Source organism: Cyanistes caeruleus, chromosome 21 (assembly GCF_971803275.1).
Source record: "Cyanistes caeruleus chromosome 21, bCyaCae1.hap1.1, whole genome shotgun sequence".
Classification (NCBI taxonomy): Eukaryota; Metazoa; Chordata; class Aves; order Passeriformes; family Paridae; genus Cyanistes; species Cyanistes caeruleus.
Genome location: NC_141721.1, coordinates 8,996,311 through 9,015,861, shown reverse-complemented (window position 1 = coordinate 9,015,861; position 19,551 = coordinate 8,996,311). Strand labels below are relative to the sequence as shown.

The 19,551-nt window shown below is 47.9% G+C and overlaps 1 protein-coding gene across 14 annotated transcripts in view; it reads left to right on the top strand.

The window, feature by feature from the left end:
* Positions 1–19,551, top strand: part of MSI2 (musashi RNA binding protein 2) — a 208,073-nt gene that overhangs the window by 12,488 nt on the left and 176,034 nt on the right. The window contains exon 1 of one of the 14 annotated variants that reach the window (XM_086860018.1): positions 1,619–1,777. The exons of the other annotated variants lie outside the window; for them this stretch is intronic. The gene's annotated coding sequence lies outside the window, so the exon portion shown is untranslated. Of the gene's footprint in view, positions 1–1,618; positions 1,778–19,551 lie in introns of those variants that run through there. 14 annotated transcript variants of the gene reach the window in all.

The window sequence follows — 19,551 nt, the reverse complement described above, 5'->3', positions numbered from 1 at the left end:
CCAGAGGGCACAGAATTCCTCTGCAGTGCTCCCAAACCTGTGCTGTGCTGTTTTAATCAGTGTTTTAGTATTCCTGACTCAGAGCTCATCTTTATGTTGTTCTGTGGGTCAGTTTTGCATCAAAGAGAAGGTGAGGAGCACAGGGTGAAGAAGTGTTTTGAAGTTTTGATTTATTTAAAATAGGGACTGTGAAGTGCCTACAAGACTTTCAGCTTCTTGAGTGCTACTGTAAAGAGAATTCCTGCTAGATAGAGAGTCTGGGGAGCTTTAACCAATTGCCGGACAAAGCTGTTCAGGAATCTTCCCAAAGGGTAATGTGGTGTAAGAAGAGGTTGCAAGGAGCTGGGCATTTGTTCTAAGTATCTTGAAATCCCCCTGGGCTGGGAGATGTTGCTCCCATCAGGGGTCTGGTTTATGAGCTGCAAGCCCTCAGCACTGGCAGGTTTGGTGTTTGTTGCTCTGCTGGAAGAAGGTGTTGCTGAAGGGGATGTTGCCAAGGATTCTTCTGCAGTGCTTGCTGAACGAGTGAAACTCCAGTTCTCCTTCTGCCTGGTTATCAGTCATTTATGTTCAGAGCTGTGTTGGTGCGATTCCCTGCTCCGAGCCTGAGCTGTGTACAGCACTCGATATGTACACAGAGCATTTATCCTTTTGCCAAAGGTTTGCAAAGTGCTGTAAGTGTAGGGGTGTTTCTCTGCTGGTGAAATTTGCCTACTTGTGCTGTTGTATTTGGCAGACCTACAGAGCCTATGGCAGCATGTTGTGTTCAATGAATTATGGGAAGGAACAGAAGACATTGAGAAGAAATCCAAAGGTGCTGCTGAGATGGGAAATAGGATAGGAATTTTCTGAGGATGGGGGGTATTGCCCCACCTTTTGGTCTGGGACTGCTACCAGCTGTTGTGTTGGGTGGTGTCAGGTCTTGTTCTCTGCCATGAGAGATGTCTCCTGTGAGTCCTGAGACCACTACAGCAGGAACTGTTGGCTTCTTGCAGCAGGAGCTCTCTCTCTTCAAGAAGTCTCTACTGTAAAGTGCTTGGGGTTGTTTTGATTGATTTGCACCAGACAGCTCATCTTCTTCCCCAGTCACTTTCTGTAGGTCAGCTCTGAGACTCCATCCCTGGATGGGTGGCCTGCTGAGTACACACCAAACATTTAACTGTACCCTCTTCAAACACAGCCTGGTGAAAAAAACCCTCACAAAACCTGCTAATGAAATGTCCCAGGCCCACTGTTGGCTGGGTTTGAGAGCTGAGGAAGCAGAGTTGCTGTTGGTCACACTCTGGTGGTCTTGGCGTAGCATGCAGGAGCCCAACTAAGGCCCTGGTGGGCCTGGTACTGATGCTGTCATTGAGCCTGGAGATGAAGGGTCAGAGAAAAAAGGGCAACAGGGGATTATGCAAAGATGTCAGTGTGGCAGAGAGCGCAGCCGCTTCCTGACTCCCGGGTTTGATGGCACAGTAAACGGCTGCCTCTGTCTGAAGGGGATGTTGGCAGCATCCCTGGGCACTGGGGAGGAAGTGTGAGAGGCAGAGCAGCATTGTGTGCTGCCAGCTCTTTATGCAACTTGTCTTTGAGGGGTTAAACTGTTTTTTTTTGTTGTTGTTGTTTTCAACGACTTTTGACTGTACAGTTTGTAAGGGAGGCCCTGACTGGAGTGGCAGTGCTCTGGTTCGCGGCAGAGGCTGTAACTGCTGAGGTTCCTGCTGCACACCAGCACTTCCGAGCTTCCGAGAGGGGAAGCAAGATAAGGATGTGAGGCCACAGCATGTGAAAGGTAGTTGGTGTGTGAATTATGGCTCACGCCAGTCTCATGGCTACAAACTGGCGTGGGGGCTGGGGCGCAGTGCTGGGAGCAAGGGGGGCCTGACGGAGGATTTAGTGGGCTCAGAGGGCTGTTCCTGGTGCCCTCAGAAATGGGAGGAGAGGGGGAAGCTGCAGGTCCTGGAGCCTCTGCCTGCAGATCAGCGTTGGCTGCTCAGCCGTGCCAGACGCTCCCGGAGCTGGCCACCTCCTTGTGTGGCACGGCTGTGCCCGCTCCTCTCTGCATGGCCATCGCAGGAGCTGCCGTGGTACCTCGGTCCTGTGTGGACAGGATGGTGCCCTGGCGTATTTCCAGAGCTCTGGGGACAGGCTGCCCCAGCATTCAGAGTCTGTGTCCCTGCTGTGCCTGCCTGGAGGCATTTCCTGCCCCAGCCCACCTGGGACCCCAGGGAGAATCTCCTGCCACAGTGCCTTTTGTGCTTTAAACTCCTGCCTCACCTAATCCCAGGAACCAGCAGGTTCTGTGTATGACACGCCTGGCAATTTATGTATGAGGGGGGAATTATGATCGTCCTGTGTGATTTTTTATTTTCTCCCCTCTCTCTTTTTCATCTGGTCACATCCACTATGTCATTAATCTCCGCGATCAAATACAATGATAGTTGTAAGTCTTCCACAGTTATGATTCCCCCAAAGTTTTGTGAGCATGGCTTTGATTTTGTGGTAGTCATAAGAAGTCAGTTTAGATTTCTGGACCTCTTTTTGTAGATATTTCTAGTGGATATTTTAGTAGGGGCATTTGTCTTCTCTCTCGATTAATCATGTGTATGCAGTAGGAACAGAACAAAATATGGAATAGAAAAAAGAATTAAAACAATTCAGTTACCAGTCCAAAAACCTTAGTGCTAAAAAGCCATGAAGAAGCTTTATTGGAACTATAATTGCAGACATAAGCAGTGATTATCTGTCTTCGTGCCTTTATAGTCCCCATCACTGTCATCTGAACACATGAAGCTGATGATAGTGTGAGCAGAACATTATTCAGCCAGTGCTGTGTAATCCTGATCTCTTGCAGTGCGTGGAAAGTAACATAGTCAATTCATTTGAAAGTGATGGGGAGAGAAGCATGTAAGAGAGGACAAGTATTGTTGCAGAACACCTTAGTTATGAAACTTACTTCATCCTGGTTGCAGCTGAAGGAATGCAGGGGCAGGGTAAACTTCTTACATGGACACGGTCAGATGGAATTTTGCTGCTTCTTAGTGTCGTCAGAGGTCTTGGGCCGGTGCAGCCGTTCATTGCTGAAGAGTGCCTTGGTGTGTTTCCTTGAAATGCTCTAAATTGGCTGCAGCTGAGAGAAGGGCAGCAGCACCTGTCTGTCTTGCATTCCTGAGACCTGGAGATTGTTGGATCAAGGCAGACAAATGGATGCTGCCAAGCACTTCTTGAGGTGGAACAGAGATCAGAGAGCAAGTTCTGAATTTCTTGGCTGATTATTGGTACTGGTTATGCAGGTGAAAATGTGCTCTGGGCTGTGAAGAGGCAGAGGGAGGAAGAGGTGATTTGGTGGTTGGGCAGCTGGAGCAGTGGAAGGAGCAGCATGTGCAGAGTCTGCATTCACTGCTTGGTGAGCCCAAGATGATTTGAGTTAACCTGAGCAAGGCCAGTGCTGGGGGTGCTGCTGTTCCTGTCCCCTGCTCCCCTGCTGTGATGCTGATTAGGCAGGTGTGTTCCTCACCTGAAACCAATTATCAGGTCCCCAGTTTTGATTGCAGTCACCTGCTCTGGCAAAGGTAGTCAGTGGAGGAGGTGAGGTAGGAGCCAGAACTGCTGTGCTCTCCTCATGGACACTCCAGGATGGTCTGGGGCTGGTTTGAGCCATAAGAAGGTAAAGTTGTAGGGATGATTTTTGGCGTGGGGGAGGCACTTGTCGGGTGGGTGACTGGCTTTTTTTCCTTATTTTTTTCTGAAATTTAGATGCAAAACCCAGCTATTTTAAAAGATGAAGATATATGCAGGGGAATTCAAAACTTTACGTCTGCTTTTTTATTTACTCTTGCACTGGATTAGGACCAGGTGTAAAACAGACCTGATCATGCATGTTTTTTCTTCATTTCTTAGTGATGATAGTCTTGGTTTCTGTTGGAGTTAGCAGGAGATATCTGCTAACTTCTGTTAGAGCAGCTCAAAGCAAAGCTTCTAAGTTGCTTAATACACTCCAAGGGCATTTTAAAAACAAAACCAGAAATCTGCTAGCAAAGACAAACAACAGGGAGTGCAGTTTTTGAAGGCCTTGCCTGCCTGTGTGCCTGCCTGTCCACTATGTGAAAGTAAAACGAGGTTGTGATGGTTTGAGTTTCTGGTCTTGAGTTGAGTGAGCTGTGAGTGAAAAACTGATTCTAGGAAAAGTTTCGTTCAGAATGTTAGTGGATAGTCTGTGATATGTACGTTCCTGGAGACATCAGCATCCTACTTTCACGAAAGACTTGTGTGCTGAAATGACTTAAATGTGGCCCTTGTTCTTATCACACAGAGATGAGGTAAGTGATTGTCATCACCCTTGTTTTAGGGATGTGCAAAACAGAAGTGCTGCTCACGTGTTCTGCAGTGCTTGAAACGGGAATCACTGGTGCTTTAGAGAAGGGCTGTTCCAAAGCTGATGTGTACTGGGGCTGCACCTGGGCTGTGTGTTCCCAGGTGGTTGGGGAGGAGGGGACAAGCAGGGTTTAGGGGGCTGTGCTGTGGGCAGTGCTGGGTGAGGATCTGCAGTCCCCACTCTGGACTCTCCATGTGTGGAGATGGCCTGGCTGCTGCATCATTGGAGATGGGAGTGAGTCATGAAACCCTTTGCAGAAGGCTTTTGTAACTAGTACTGGCTTATTAGAAACAGTTGTTGAGGATAGGGCTGGCTTCACTGGGCAGTTGAAGCATCTGAAGAATGGGCTTAAGTGGTGCTCTGAGTCTGAGTGGGGCACAAGCAGACACAGGGGAAGGCTGGAAAGTGTTTAAGATGAGAGGGTGAGAGCCCAGAAGAACAGACTGAACACGGTGCCCATGTGACATTTGCCTGGAGCTTCCCAACCTGTAGCGAGCTCCCGCAGTATGGGGCGAGAAACAGGGAGCACAGAGCTGCTGGTTGGTGCCTTTCTGGGGAAGGTGTGTGTGTGAGAGTACACAGCAGTGCTGCATCCCGTGTGCAGAGCCCTCCTGGGCAGCACTGGGCTTCTGCTTGGGCATGGAGAGGGGAGCCAGCATTTGGCTGGAGCCGTGGTGCCTCCAACTCTGCCTGTGCCCGTGGCTGAGACACCGGGTTCCAGCCTTGGCACATCCCTGCTCTTCTCAGGTTCCAGCCCTGCAGCCCTGGCACATCCCTGCCCTTCCTTGCACAGAGGCCGGGCGGCGGGGCCAGTGCTGGGCTCCAGGCCGGGCGGCGGGGCCGGTGCCGGGCTCCAGGCCGGGCGGCGGGGCCGGTGCCGGGCTCCAGGCCGGGCGGCGGGGCCGGTGCCGGGCTCCAGGCCGGGCGGCGGGGCCGGTGCCGGGCTCCAGGCCGGGCGGCGGGGCCGGTGCCGGGCTCCAGGCCGGGCGGCGGGGCCGGTGCCGGGCTCTGTTCCCGGCCGGGCCTGCAGCCCTGGCCGCCCACAGCAGCTCTGCTGGGAACGCCGGGTGCTGGGCTTTGGGCTCCTCTGGCAGCAGCGCTGCAGAAATGAGGAGTATCATTGTGTTTTATTGTGGCTTCTAAGAAACGCAGCGTGTTTGTGCTTCGGGGAGCCCCAGGGGCTTTGTTTTTCACCAGGCCTGAGCTATTCTTCAGCAGAGCCTTCCTGGAGCGTGAGCCAGTTCTGCCCATTAGGACTGAGAGACGGGCCTGACTGATTTCTGCTCCCTGCTGCATAATAAATCTGATACTAAAATTAGTGTTGGTCTCCCTAGGCCATAATTCTTGCTGAGATTATAGAGAACTGTGTGTGCAGAGAAGAAACTGTGGTTGTGTGTGTTTGGTTTTTTTTATAACCTTGAGTGTCCAATTTCCAGGTTTTTTACTTAACCCCCCCATCTTTTTTCCCCTTTTCCTCTCTTTTGGGAAGTGCTTAGCCTTTCTGTGTATTTTGGCTATTTAAGCCTCTGTCACTGCAGGCAGATGAGTTCCTTGGGAGCTCTTCTGAAGGTTTTGTAATTGAGTCTTTTACCACGGCGACAGGATATTATTAACCTTCAGTAAAGCAATTTATTTCATACTCCTTTGTGGGGATAAGCCTTTTTTCCCCCAGGAAAATATGTATGTGGAAAGGGTTTTGCGTACAGAGGTAGCTGGACTTGCAGCACTGATTATGATTTTAGAAAAATTAATAATTTACATGAAAAATAGACAGTTCTGTTTGTGTCGGTTTAAAAGAAACCTTTGGTCATGAATGATCCCACTCCTGACCAGTGTTTTTATTGTCAAGAACAGACTTCTTGCCTGTTGGTGGCTTTGAAAAGATATTGTATTTCATTTTAGAACTCTTGATATTTAGCCTGTGTGAGCAATAAACCATTTTGTTGTCCTCTTTCAGATGGCCTTAAGAATGACCTGAGAGCTGGAGGGAGGAGTTCCTCACTGGGTCTCCCTCTGGGCATGGCCTTTGCCCTGAAATCAAATGCAACTAGTCCAGAAGTCGTTAAAGATTGGATAGCTCCTAGAATAGCAATTTCCAGCCAGCGGGGGGAATGCTGGATAAGTGGCCAGCCTGGCTGAATCCCTGGTGCTCTCTGCTGAGCACGGTGACAAAGGCGCCGGTCTGGGACTCGGGGGATCCGCACTCAGCTGTCACTGCAGCTCCCTGCAACCCGGTTTTTATTTTAAAAAGATGATCAAAATATTTCTGTCCACATGTCTAGTTAGACTTTGTACTTCAGTGTTCTGTTAACTTAAAAAAATTAAATTAACAATGCACTCGTCCTGTGGTTCAAGATACTTGAAAACTCTGTGGTGTCACAGCACTGCTTTTAAGGGAGTTCACCACCCCTTGCAGTAGGAATATGTTGTTTTGGCAATTGTTAGGTGAACTAGGGGCATTATTCCCACATTATACAATGGACCTTGGATGAGAGGCGAAGTGCTTTGTCCAGAGCTTTACGTTTATTAACACACTTGAATCTCTTGGCACCGTGTGGAGGCTCTAATTGCAGAGTCATCATTTCCCCACGCTCTCCAGCTGAATGCTGCTGCCTCAGAGTGAGATGGACATCCTGGGCAAGTGCTGTGTCTGGGACTTCTGGTGGCCTCTGGGAGGGCTACACAGCCACCTGCTCCTGATCCTTCTGTGCTCACCTTGTGCTGCTTTTCTGCATGTGTTGTGTGGTTTTGCTAGAAGCTCCCAGTGCCTCTTGGGTGGTTGCATCCCTTTTCCATGAGATGGGCTTTTCCCTCTGTATCAGAAGACTGTTCCTGTGGAGCTGGGGAGCAATCTCTTGCTGCACCTTGGCGTGCAGGCTGCCCATGGCAGGGTATGCTGGATGAGACATGGGCTCACCCGGGCACGCTGTGCTCAGGGTGCCCTGCTGGGAGCAGGTTCCGCTGAGAAATGTGTGTTCTGGGAGGGAGAGCGAGCCCTGGCTGGCCGTGGTTTGTGGACTGAGTCTGCCCCTACCTTGGAGCTCGCTGGGTTTTGTTGGTAGCAGTGAGCTGAGACCTGTAAAAACACAGATGAGCACCACGGCCTCGCTGTTCTCCTGCAGCCTTCTCACGCCCTCGCTGCGTCCCTGGCTTGCCGGGCAGGCTGTGGTGCCAGCTGTGCTGCAGGGGGGCAAAAGGGCTTCTCCAGAAAAGAAAAAGTCCTTTGCTGTGTGGGCCTTCAGCCTCTCCTAAAATGCCAGAGACCTGTTACGTGCAGGAAAATGTTTTTGTTACGGAAGGACTTCCCGGCCCCTTCACATGCTGGTTTTGTAAAACTTTGCTGCTGGTAAATTTATTCTTAAGTCTTCAGCCAGAGAATCTGTCTATTTTTAAAATGCTTAAAATAATTTTTCCCCTCTTTTTTACTCTGTTGTTGTAAATGAGCCCTACAATCTGAATTTTTTTTCTCTAAAGCTTCCCAACCAGAGATTTAATTAAAATATTGTGAAAGGCAGTCATTGAAAATGAGAAACCTTTTGAGTGGAAGGCACCCTGATTTCCCTCTGCAGAGCTTTTTGTCACCATAGAGATGAAAAGAGAAGCTCAAAATTGCACTTTCCCCTTGTGTGTTGCTACTGAGGGGCCGTGGCTGCAGGTAGCAGCTGCACTAAGATCATCAGGGCTGGCTGGGGCTGAGGCTTTAACTCTTTGCAGGGCACAGGCACTGGGTCAGGATTTCCTTCCCTGCTGGAAGCATTTTTCTTAGTTTATTATTCTGTTTTAATTTCCTGTACTTCGGGGCTGGAATTTATCTGGGTTGGTGACGGGAAGGAGCGCAGGGGCCCATCCTTTTGTCTCCATAAAAGCGTAACTCAGCACCTCTGAGCACAGCAGAGTCCATTGAGCATTGCCACAGCGTCCTGAGGTGTTCGTGCACTGCTGAAGGAATGGTGTTGGAATCCCACTTGGCCTTTTCAATTTTCTCTTTTAAAATTTTTTTTAGTGTTTAAATCATAATTCCTCTTTGATTCAAACCCATCTGATTCTCACTTAAAATAGCTTAATGTTGGGCTGTTTTGCTGGTTTTCTTTTTAAAATCAATGGGTTAATGGTATTTTTTTTTCCTTCCAGCAACCTCTCTGGAAGTGTAGGGATTACTAAATCAAAAATACATGCTGTGAGTGGTAAAACTGCTCTGCTACAGTTTCAAAGACAGTCCCACAAATTGAAGATTATTGGAGGGGACATGGCACTGGGCAGTGTTACGTTTTTAATCATTTTAAAAACAAATTTTTCTCCCTAATCGAGTGAAGAGCAGGCTCAAGTGGATTCTTGGCACAAACATCTCAGACAAATGAAAGTAAAATGTATATTGAAGCTGTCTGCTGTTGTATATTTTATACCATACCTGTCTTGGTGACTGATCTCAAATGGGCGCAGTGGTTTAATCTTATGCTGTTTGAGAGAGACCTGTTGTGTTTAAACTTTCGGATAGAAAATGAACATAACCCATGTAATGGCATTATTAATGGGAAGTATTACTAAATTGTAAGTTGCAAATTAATGGTTTAACTCTGAGACTAAATATACAGCTATGTTCTTGTGTAATGTTACAAGACAAAATTAGATCAAGTATTTAAACACAGAAGGGCCTCATCCAAACCCAGCGAGTGTCTTCCCAGGGACTTCACTAGGCTTTTCCACCTGCAGTGAGGGTGCAGATCTGTAACCCCAGCCAAGTCACTAAAATGAGTGTGTCCTTCACAATGGGCTGCTAACGTCTGACTACCCAAGATACCTGTGCATTTGGAGCAAAATAATGACATTACTTGTTTCCATGGTGGTGGGGGCTTGATTGGGTTCAGCATGTACCTCAGGGAAAAGACGCTGGTGTGTGTGTATCTGAGTTCCTGTGGGATTACATATCAATTTTTAAATGAAACAGTATTTGGGAGCTGGGCTTGGCTCTGATGCAATTTGCCCTTGTGCTTTCCTTGACTGTTGTTAATAAGAAGTGCTGGCCTAAATCAGCGTCTTGAAGAATCATCGATTCGCTAATTGCAGATAATCAAGTCCCTGCTCCCTGCTCACGCTGAGACCACTTTTGTTTCCTGCCATTCTGCCAGGATTTGGGCAGCATCTCCCAGCCTTTGACGTAACCAACCAAGTGGGTTTGGAGCACTCAGGTTGTTCATTCTCAGAGGTGACGAAGTTATTGGTATTCAGGCTTGATGAATGAGGAGCTATAATACCACTGACCTTTCTGGCCAAAATGAGCTCTGGAGGTCAGAGTTGGGGAAGGGATGTTCAGGGAGCCGTGGTGGCACAGCTTTGCAGTGCTCACCTCGGTCAGTGCAGTCCTGGGCAGTGTCTGTCGACATCAGCCTCCTGAAGTTGTTCTGAACATGTGTGGTAGTTGCTTGTTATTTTATTTTTTTTTTAAATGTGCTTCTTCCCCCTCTGTGTTCAGCTAGGAGGCTGTATATGTGAGCCGTAGACTTTGCAGAGTGTTTAAAATGAAGCAGGGGCTGATGAAAGTTGTGTCCACGGTTAGCAGAGTCAGGAGAGTTGAGGACAGTGTCCCAGCCTGAGGGCATGGCAGGCTGTGCGTGGGTGCTCTGTGCTCTCTCCATGTCCACTTGAGCCAGCTGCCCTTTGCCCATTCCCTGGCTGGATCAAGTCTCACTAAAGGCTGGTGAGCTTTTCAGGTAACTTCAGGTAGAGTTGCAGTTTATCTCAGACCATGAAATAACAGGAGGGAAGCAAGAGCTCTTCTGAGGAAGACCCTATTAGCTGATGGGCCCTGTCCTTCCGTAGGTATTGGTCCTCTGGGTCAAGGAGAGCAAGGCAAATCCTCTGCAACCCCTTGCCTGGCAAATCAGGAACTGGAGCATATTGCCTTGGCTGAAGCATTTTGACAAAATAAGGAGGGTTTTTCATGTTGTCCATCTGGCTGGGAGCTGGCACTGTGTGCAGGGCAGTCTGTGCCTCAGAGGGGGAGACCCAGGTTTGCCTTGCCCAGCGCTTGCTGCAGGGATTTGCAGCATGGATCGTGTTCAGATGGCAGAGCCCAGCTGCCCTTGGCCCTGCCCCGTGCTCTGGGGCTGTGTGTGGGGTGTGCAGGGGGTGCATGCAGGGCATGGCAGTGCCTGGGTGTCAGGAGCCACGGGGACACCGAGTGAGCGGTGCTGGCCTGCGTGGCTGCTGGAGCTGCTGCCAGCCCTGCTGCTGCTTTAAAGCCACACCAGAGGAACAGATGATCACTGGACAGCTTAGGTTACATAATCTCTTTTGGGTTTAATGTCAGGCCTCCCTGAGCCCCATGCACTGCCAGCTCCCAATCTGGCTCGTAATACTCTTGAATGTCCTTTTAATTTTTATTAATAGTTCTCTTACTGTAGTGTTCTCTCTGCTCGGCTTTGTGTGCTGTGCGTGCCTCGGAGTTCACTGCTCTGCCCTCCAAAGCATCCACTGCTTGGGCTTCCTGCTCCTCCACCAGCCTGGAGCTATTCCCATGGGTTTTCTTCGCTAGCTCCAGAGGTATCTTTGAAAAAGTGTTGTGGGGAGGGAGGCAGGAGTACTGTCCAGGGTCATAGCCTGCATGAGTTTGGCTCTTCTTCATGAACAAAGCTGGTGTGAGGCCTGGGAGAACAGAGACTGGTCAGAGCAGACCAGGACAGTGGTGAAGAAGGGGATGGGGAAGGTAAGAGAGCAGAGAGACCACAAGCTCTGCCTCCACCTGGATGTGCTCCTACTCTTGGCAAGCACAGATTTGTCAACTGGACTAACTTCTTTTCAAGTTTATTTTGTTCGTGTCTAAAATGAGCCGGTTTGTTTCTGCATTAAATTTTTATATTTTGTAAACAAGGTTCAAGCTCCTCACTGTTTTTCTCTGAGAAAAAAAGACCAAGACCAAGAAATTCTGTGGAGACCAAGCAGCAGTGATTTTGGATGCTGAAGAGTTGTGTATGTCAGGATACCAGTACTTTTTTCCTCTTCCCTAACTCCAGAAGTAGGTGCCTCTGCAGGTATTCTCCAATTCATCCTGCTAGGATTGGTGCTAATTCTGTGTGTGTTCCCTGGTGGCTGGTGTTTCTCTGAAAGTCCTAACTCTGATTGTTTGTTTAGTATTTAAAATAATAACATAATTAAAATATATGCAAAGGGGAGAAGGAACTAAGATGTTATTTCAGATCTAAGTCTAGGAATCAAATAGAAATCACAGAACAGGTGTGGTTAAAGAGGACATGGTTGAGCAGCAACATCAAGCCCTTGGAATACTTCTGCATTCCCTGGAACAGATTCCCTTACATTAGCTCCTGCATGACATTCCGTGCCAGTTAAATGGTTGAAAAATATTGCAGGGAAGATATTTAATGCATTGTGAACATCCGTGTGTTGTAGCAGCTGTTTAAAAAATGAATAATAAAGCCCTGAGGAGCAGAGTGCAGTACCCAGACTGCTCTGTGTGGCTGCTTTGGGAGCATGCTGGACCAAGGCAGGATTCTGAGCTCCTGGAGTGTTTTACTCCCCTCCTTTGATTTAATTTTACTACTCTAAATGATTTCTTTGCTGGGAGGGAGGCAGGAGGTAGCTGAGTGGGGGGGACAGGATGGATCTGTTAATTTCTTTGGAAACCTCAGCAAGCATTGCCTTGGCCACCTTCCACGCCAGTAGCTGGTGCTTCCTAAACTCTTCCTGTGAGTAAACCATGGAGCAGAACTGATAATGCCATCATGATCTTGACTGTGAGCCAAACTGTGCAAAATCTAGTAGTGTGTCTGAATGGCTAAAAAAGCCCAAAATAAATCACAAAGTGCTGGTAATACAGTCACTGCTGCTGTTTGCCACAGGGGTGGACTGCAGTCTGTGATCCCTGGGTGAGTAGGTTTCTAAATTGTATTCAGAGATGGTGTGTGGCAGAGCTGGAGTACCACAGCATCACTGCTGTGTAGCATCAAGGAGCAAGAATCCAGTACTATCATTTTATTTTGTTTGCTTAATTTCATTTATTTGTTTTTATTTATGTACTTTCTGGGCTGTGTCATTTTGCCAGTAGATCTGTGCGAATGAAAGTCAAGACCAAGATGCGTGGGGAACATTAATTTTATTTTATCTATAAATATATGTATGAACACACACATAATGGGAGCCAGAATCTCTTACATATTCGTGTTTGTTCAAGTGTGCAAGAAATGTGATTGACAGTACTGAAAAGGGAGAGAGAAAACAAAATGAGTTATAGCTTTTGGTCCCTAAACTGCCATTTCTTAGTGTATCCTGGAAGAGCCTTCGCCCTAATGATGCTGAGCAATAAATAACACAGGGAAGAGTAATAGCTGCCTATGGTAGCAAATTATAGTTGATTTATTGCACATAATATATACAGGTGCAGCTAATTTAATTAAACACAAGACCTTTTAAATGCTGTAAAGGCATCCCTTTCTAAAGCCAATCAGCACTGTGGTGCTGTAATAAGGCTTTAAGTGAAATAAGCAGCATTACAAGCACAGCTCTATTGGTCTGATCAGCCTCGTGTGTGTTTGAGGGAGTATTTTTCCATAACCATTAAAGCCACTTTAAGTCAACTTATGCCATGACAAAGTCCAATTTAATGTACTGATGGAAGTTATCCCATTTCTGCCTCATCATGGAGCAGCAGCTCCCATGAACCAGCATATGTGGCTTGTTATTTTCTTGGCCAACGGAGGGGTGCTGTGCAGGGGTGGAGGCTTGGATGGTGTGGGATCTCACCCTGGGGATGGGAACAAATAGCAAACAAGAAGTCGTGGTTCCCTGTAGCCTCTCTGCTTGCTAGTGGGTTGTCTGCTATTCATCCCTCATCTGATACGGGAAAAGGGGACTGTGGAAACTTGTGCAGAAGAGCTCAAACATCACAGAATCCTGAAAAGGCTTGGGATGGAAAGGGCATTATTTAAAGATTATTAAAGAACCCAGTTTCAACCTTCTGCCATGGGCAGGGGTGCCACTCACTTCATCAGGTTGCTCAGGACCCGTCCAGCCTGGCCTGGAACATTTCCAGGGATGGGGCAGCCACAGCTTCTGTGGGCAGCCTGTGCCAGGGTGTTCCCACCCTCACAGGGAACAATTCCTTCCCAATATCCCATCTAGCCCTGCCCTCTGGCAGTGGGAAGCCACTGCCCCTTGTCCTGTCACTATCTACCCATGTAAAAGTGCCTCTCCATCACACAGGTGAACACAGGCAGCACTCTGGGCTACCTTGTCTGTGTATTGACTTTTCGGGGATTTTTATCCCCTCTGCTCCTTTTTCAAATCCAAAGTTGCAGGGAGTATATGTGTGTGTGTGTGCATGGAAATACACCTTCAGCCTGGCTCAGAGCTGCTCCCTGCTGCTGCAATTTCCCCCGAGCAGGGCTGGTGCCTGCCCTGCAGTGCTGCCTCCCTCAGCTCATCACGATGCTGAGCTGAATCCCCACCCTGGGATAATGGGGGAGATGCTCTACGATACTTTGCCACCATTACTTGATTATTTGTGAAAGCGTAGAAGGCTCAAGTAGCTGATTGATTAATTTTTCTCTAAGTTTTTCTTCACTCTGTTGCCTTCATTTGGAACATGTAATCAGGGAAGGAAGAGGCATTAAGAATAGATGGGTATGCATATGAATGCTTAATTTTTTCTAATTCAGGCATTCATGTGGGCACATGTATCCTGCTGCACGCTGTGCTAAACAAACCTCTCCCAGTGCTTCTGGAGGCAGATGAGCCAGTTTGGTGTGGTTTTCTCCTTCAGTGCTGGAGTTTCTCTGCTCTGAAGCAGCTGCTGTTCCAGCAACTCGGGGAGTGTGAGGAGTGTCCCCGGGCATGGCTGGGGGTGGGTGTGTGCTAGGCCTGGTGTCTTGGAGCACAAATCAAACATCTACTTAACCTTTTTATCCCTCACCCCTGGAAAGAAGGCCAGCAGCTCTGTTTTAAATCTTCCTGGTCCGATCGCTCCGGTCCAGCGCGCAGGTCTGTCGCAGTTGGGGCTTACAGTTGTAGGTTTGAAAAGGTGTTTGTTGTCAGGAGCTGCTGGGGGCAGTGTGGAGGGAGGCAGGAGCATCCTGAGGTTGGGAAGGGAGCAGGATGTGGTTCCACATAACCCTGGGTAGCTGCAGCCACCTGGTAGGGCGTTTGGTATCGAGGCAGTTGCTGTGCTCAGTGTTGGTGGAGAGTGAGTTGTCTGTGAATTAAGGTGTAGTAGGAAGAAAAGCTCCAGATAGCTGCTTTGCAATTTGGTAAAATTAGTTATGATCGCTATTTTTCCAGAATAAGTAGAATTCCTGAGCAAAAGAAAACTAAAATGAGAGCAACTTCTGTGTTGATTGGTGTGGTGGCTCCATTGAAAAAAAATCTTGGATTTCTTTTATTCCTTCTTTTAAAATTCTTTTTGTGTGTAGTCCTGTCTCTGTCTGTGGGTACTTTCTGGATGAGGATCTCCATGCCTCAGTTTCTTATCTGTTTTAATGAATAGAGTAACAATTAATTTCACTTCTCAAGGATTCTGTTGTGAAGTGCTTTTGAGAAATCTGGCCTGAAATGTCACATTTGATAAGGCTGCTTGAGAGCTTCCATAAAAACTGCTTTTAATCCAAATTATGTTTGATGATAAAATATTGCAAAATAGATTGCTTCTTCTCCAGGCTCACTTTCTGTGTTAGGATGTAGAAGGGAGCTGAGACCTTGGAAGCAAAACTGGAGCATTTTTTGAAACCTGTAGTTTATTTAATGGTTGGGGTAGAGGGGAGAAAATTGTCTGAACGTTGCCCTGAGAGTGAGAATACTAACTTCATGTTTTAATTTCCCTTGGAAAAGAATAACGCTGTGTTCTAAGTAGGTCCAGTATTTGCCCTTCTGTGCTGTACTAATTCTCTTCTTGTACTTGTAGTTCTGATTATGTTCCCTCAGCTGGTACTTCAGGAAACGTGTTTGTCTTTGAGCATGTCTGGTGACTCAGAGACACGTCTCCATAGCATCTGGTGAGCGTAATTGTCATTATTAATCTGCCCCATGCCAATCTGTCCTCGGAGCAGCAGTGAGAGGAAGGGAAGGTGCTGCATGACTGGGTGTGTTCTGCAGAGATGGGGCTTGGGAGAAAGGTTAGTGAGAGCCTGGGCTTGGCTGAGGTTCTTTTGCTTCCTGTCACTGTCTCCAGAACCATCAGAAATTAGTCAGGGCCCTGCTCAGCTGGGGCTCCCACGGGAGAGCTCCAGCAAAAGGGGCTGGAATCGCTGGGCTGGCCCATGCACCCTGTTCTTACTGTGTAATGCTGCTATTTCCAAAGTTGTGGGTGTGTTGTAAGTCAATATCTGACTGTAGAGTTCAGAGATTCACTGGAACTAGATACAACTTGGCATTATCTTCAGAGCTTTGTTAATTTTCCATTTTAAACACAGTTGAATGAGGTCTCCCACAGTAAAGTCCCTTCTTTCCTCTCTGGCTTGTCAGGGCTCTGCTGCCCTGCGCCCTAACCACAAGGTGAACTATACAGTAGTTTTAAAATAATTTTTTCCCCTGGACCCAGATGCTCTCTGTCCTATGGGAAGGCTTTAAATGCACTTTCTGCTTTCTGTCTTCAGTACTGGAACTGTCTCTTCCCAATCCAAATAATCACAGACTTTTCCTTTGTTCCTGTTATTAATCAAACCTGACTACCTGCTTAATGCCTTTTTTTTTTTTTTCCCCTAATGTGGTGATTTTGGTTGTTGCTTCCATAACATGATTTTTCTTGTCTTTGGCTTCACAAATAATTGGGGGAATTAATAGTGTGTGATTGAGAGCACATACTTTACAATAAGTTAAACAAGAAATAGGTATTTTTTATTAGTATTAAAAATACCTTTTTTGTCATTCCTTTTGTTTTGAGCAAAGGACACATTCTGCTGTAACTATTTTATCATATGTGTGCTATTGTAATTTACATAAATGAATTTTAAATACAGTTATAAGCTGTGGGAAGATGTTATTGTCTCTGCACAATGAATGTGGAGATTTATGCTGTGCATACATCTTGTGTTAGATTAACATTTGTTCCCTCGTCTCTGTTGGATAGTGTCATGATGGAGCCTTGAAATCTTTACACAGGTACTTCTCATGCTTATTTAAAACAGCATTTGAATTCTTCTTTTTCCATTCCATTCATTTCATGTAAATATGCCTTTGGATATTTGACTCAAATCTGATGACATTGACAGAAATAATAAAACTTCTGTTAGGAGCGAGATGGGAACTGCTGTTATGACCTCCCACCCCCTAAATGTCAAACAATTCCCATTTTTCCAGGGTTTGTGTGTGCAGAATTCAAGCGCTTGAGTTGTCCCAGTGAAGTCAGTCCAGCCATGTGCTTAAACTTGGGTCTCTTGGATGGGTTGGGACCTTCCTCACATTTTCTGCAGTGTCTGTCATGTCCAAGGCTGGTGACAGGAGTTGGTTGAGCTCCTGCCAGGATTATTACAGCCCTCAGCTGTAGTACCTGTGACCTGTTGGGTGCTGGTGTGCACATCCCTGTTTGGAAGGAAACCTGGGGATGTCCTGGGGGAGGTGATGGCAGGGTTGGGAACAGAATTACAGCAATTTGGATTGAGGACATACTCTCTTCCCACCCTCGCCAGATCTTGCTTTTCCTCTGACGGGAAAACCACCTGAAAAAAGGCAGTTTGTAAAGTTTGCAAATACCTTTTTCAAGGGAATGTGCTGGTAAAGTTAGGGTGGGGAAGCACACTGTGGAAGAGGGGTTTTTCCTCCTGGAGCTCTGGGCTTGGGCAGGAAGGCTGCACATGCCAGGATGAGGAAGAGAACCTTTGGAACATGTCTGGAGAGTGAAGCTATCGAGCTGGAGCAGGGCTGCTTGCTGACTTGCCAAATACAAGCCTCTGGTAAATGCTCTTGTGGGGGCACTTAGCCTGCATGTTGTGGGGGAGGAGAATAACAATTTGACTTGGGGCTGGTGATTATTCTGTGGCTGTGGTTGAATTTCTCTCAGCTGTAGTAGTGCTCTGCGTTCTGGGGACAATTACCAGCTCTTCTAGATGTCTGTTTATTTCCACAGCTTAAAAACAGCCACTTGGGGCAGATCCACCTGAATGACGTGCCTTTCTTCGAGGCTGCCTATTGAATCCTGATTGTCAAGAGTCAGATTTTACTGCTTCCCTGTCAAGTGAGGGCCTGTTGCTGGGAGCTGGGCTGGAGCATGTGCACAGACGTGCAGAAGGGTGTGAGGGATCTCGAGTCCCAGTCAAACATTCCCGTGCTGGAGCCCATGATGTGGGTGTGTGGAGCTGCCAGAGCGAGTGGCAGTGGTGGTGTTGGGTCACAGCTTTGCTTTCCTGCCAGCTGGAGTCTGTTCCCATTGTGATTGAGATCACTATACTAACCACAAATGTTTCTTCTTAAAATAAAAATTAAAACAAGGAGAGCAGAGCAGCGTGGGGCTGTGCCAGAGGGCTCGGTGGCACTGGCTGGCAGCTGGCTCTGTGCCGGTCACCTCCTGCGAGCCCAGAGCCTGCGGAGCTCCAGGGGCTCACACAGCCTCCCTGGGGCTGGGCTGGGCACGGGCTGGGCTGGGGACAGGCTGGGCTGGACTGGGCTGGGCACGGGCTGGGCTGGGCACGGGCTGGGGACAGGCTGGGCACGGACTGGGGGCAGGCTGGGCACGGGCTGGGCTGGAGGCAGGCTGTGCTGGGGACGGGCTGGGCTGGGGACAGGCTGGGCTGTGCTGGGGATGGGCTGGGCTGGGGACAGGCTGGGCTGGGCTGGGGACAGGCTGGGCTGGGGACAGGCAGCCAGTGCCGTGTCTGGCACTGCCAGCGGCTCCTGCCCATGGGTGGCACCGGCTCAGCAGGCACCGTGTCCCTGGTGCTGCCAGGGATGTGATGTGAGGATGTCTGGGCTGCTGGGCTTGGTCTCTGGGTGTGCCAGGGGTTCTGTTTTTCAGAGGGTCCGGGGCAGGTACGTGCAGGGAAGTCTCTGCTCCCTACATCCTGAATTGTCTTTGCAGGCGCTGCAGGGAAGCACTGCCTGCCCTGCTTAGAGAGGCAGCAGTGCTCTGCAAAGCCATGGGTTTAATTTTTCCAGGTGGTTTAGGAGGGTGGGAGACAAGAGAAAGCAAAACTGCAGTTGGAAAATGGGAAAATAATTATACAAATAATCCATGTATTTTTTGTTCTTGCTGTCTTTCTGTTTAAAAAGGAGTTTATTTTCTACACGTCTGAGTAATGGCTGGTTATCTGTGAAGCAAATTTTTTCTAAGAGGTTTTGGAAAACAGAAAATGTTTGGTTTCAAGGGATAGGTTTTGTTTTGTTTTTGTGCAATCTTGGCTGAATGAATTCTGCTTCTAAAACTGTATGGGCATGTTTCAGTGAGGTTTGGGGGTTTTTTTTGTATTATCCAGTTGCTACAGCGAGAGTTTTTGATGCTTTAAGCTTGCATTGTTGCTCTCTCTTTCCCTGCTTTTGGTGTTGTCTCTCATGTCCAAGGAATGCTCCAGTCTTAATTTCTTGCTTTTGGGCTGTTATTAGCTTCCGTGGGAAAGGTATGAATAATGCTTATTGTTAGGTAAATACAGGTGCTGTGTGGTTTTCCATAGCAACCTACTCACCTGGAGGTGCTTTCAGACCTCTGAGGACTCGCTGGAGGATTTGGTAAATTAATCCATGGGGAGATGTCCTGCTGGGCAGATGTGGTCAGGTTCTTGTGGTGTCTCTGTAGCCTGGCTGATGTCACCTCAGCCAGAGGAAATGTTGCCTTGGTGGTGCTTGAGCTGCTGTGTTTTACTCTCAGGTGGCTGATACTCTTTCAGAGGTCGGCTCTCTGGTGCAGGGTGTCTGCTGCAGCTTTTTCTCAGATTAAGTCCTCTGCTCACTGAGGCCTGTGAAGGAAGGCAGCTCTGACAAGAAGTTTCTAGGCCAGAGTTGCAGCCAGTGATGATTAAGCTGCTGAAGAGTGCCAGACACCAGAGGAATGTTGGTGCACTGATGGTCCCTGCCTCGACCTCCCGGAGTCATTACAAAAGCACAAGGAATTAATTGTTTGGAGTCAGAAGCTTTCTCTTGGTAGACAAGGATTGTTGAACCTTGCCACAGAGGCACAGACTGTGAAGTCAGAGTAGGAATTATTCATGGAATGGTTCCAAACCCCTACCACAGGCAGGACCTTGCACAGGAAGGTGGTTATT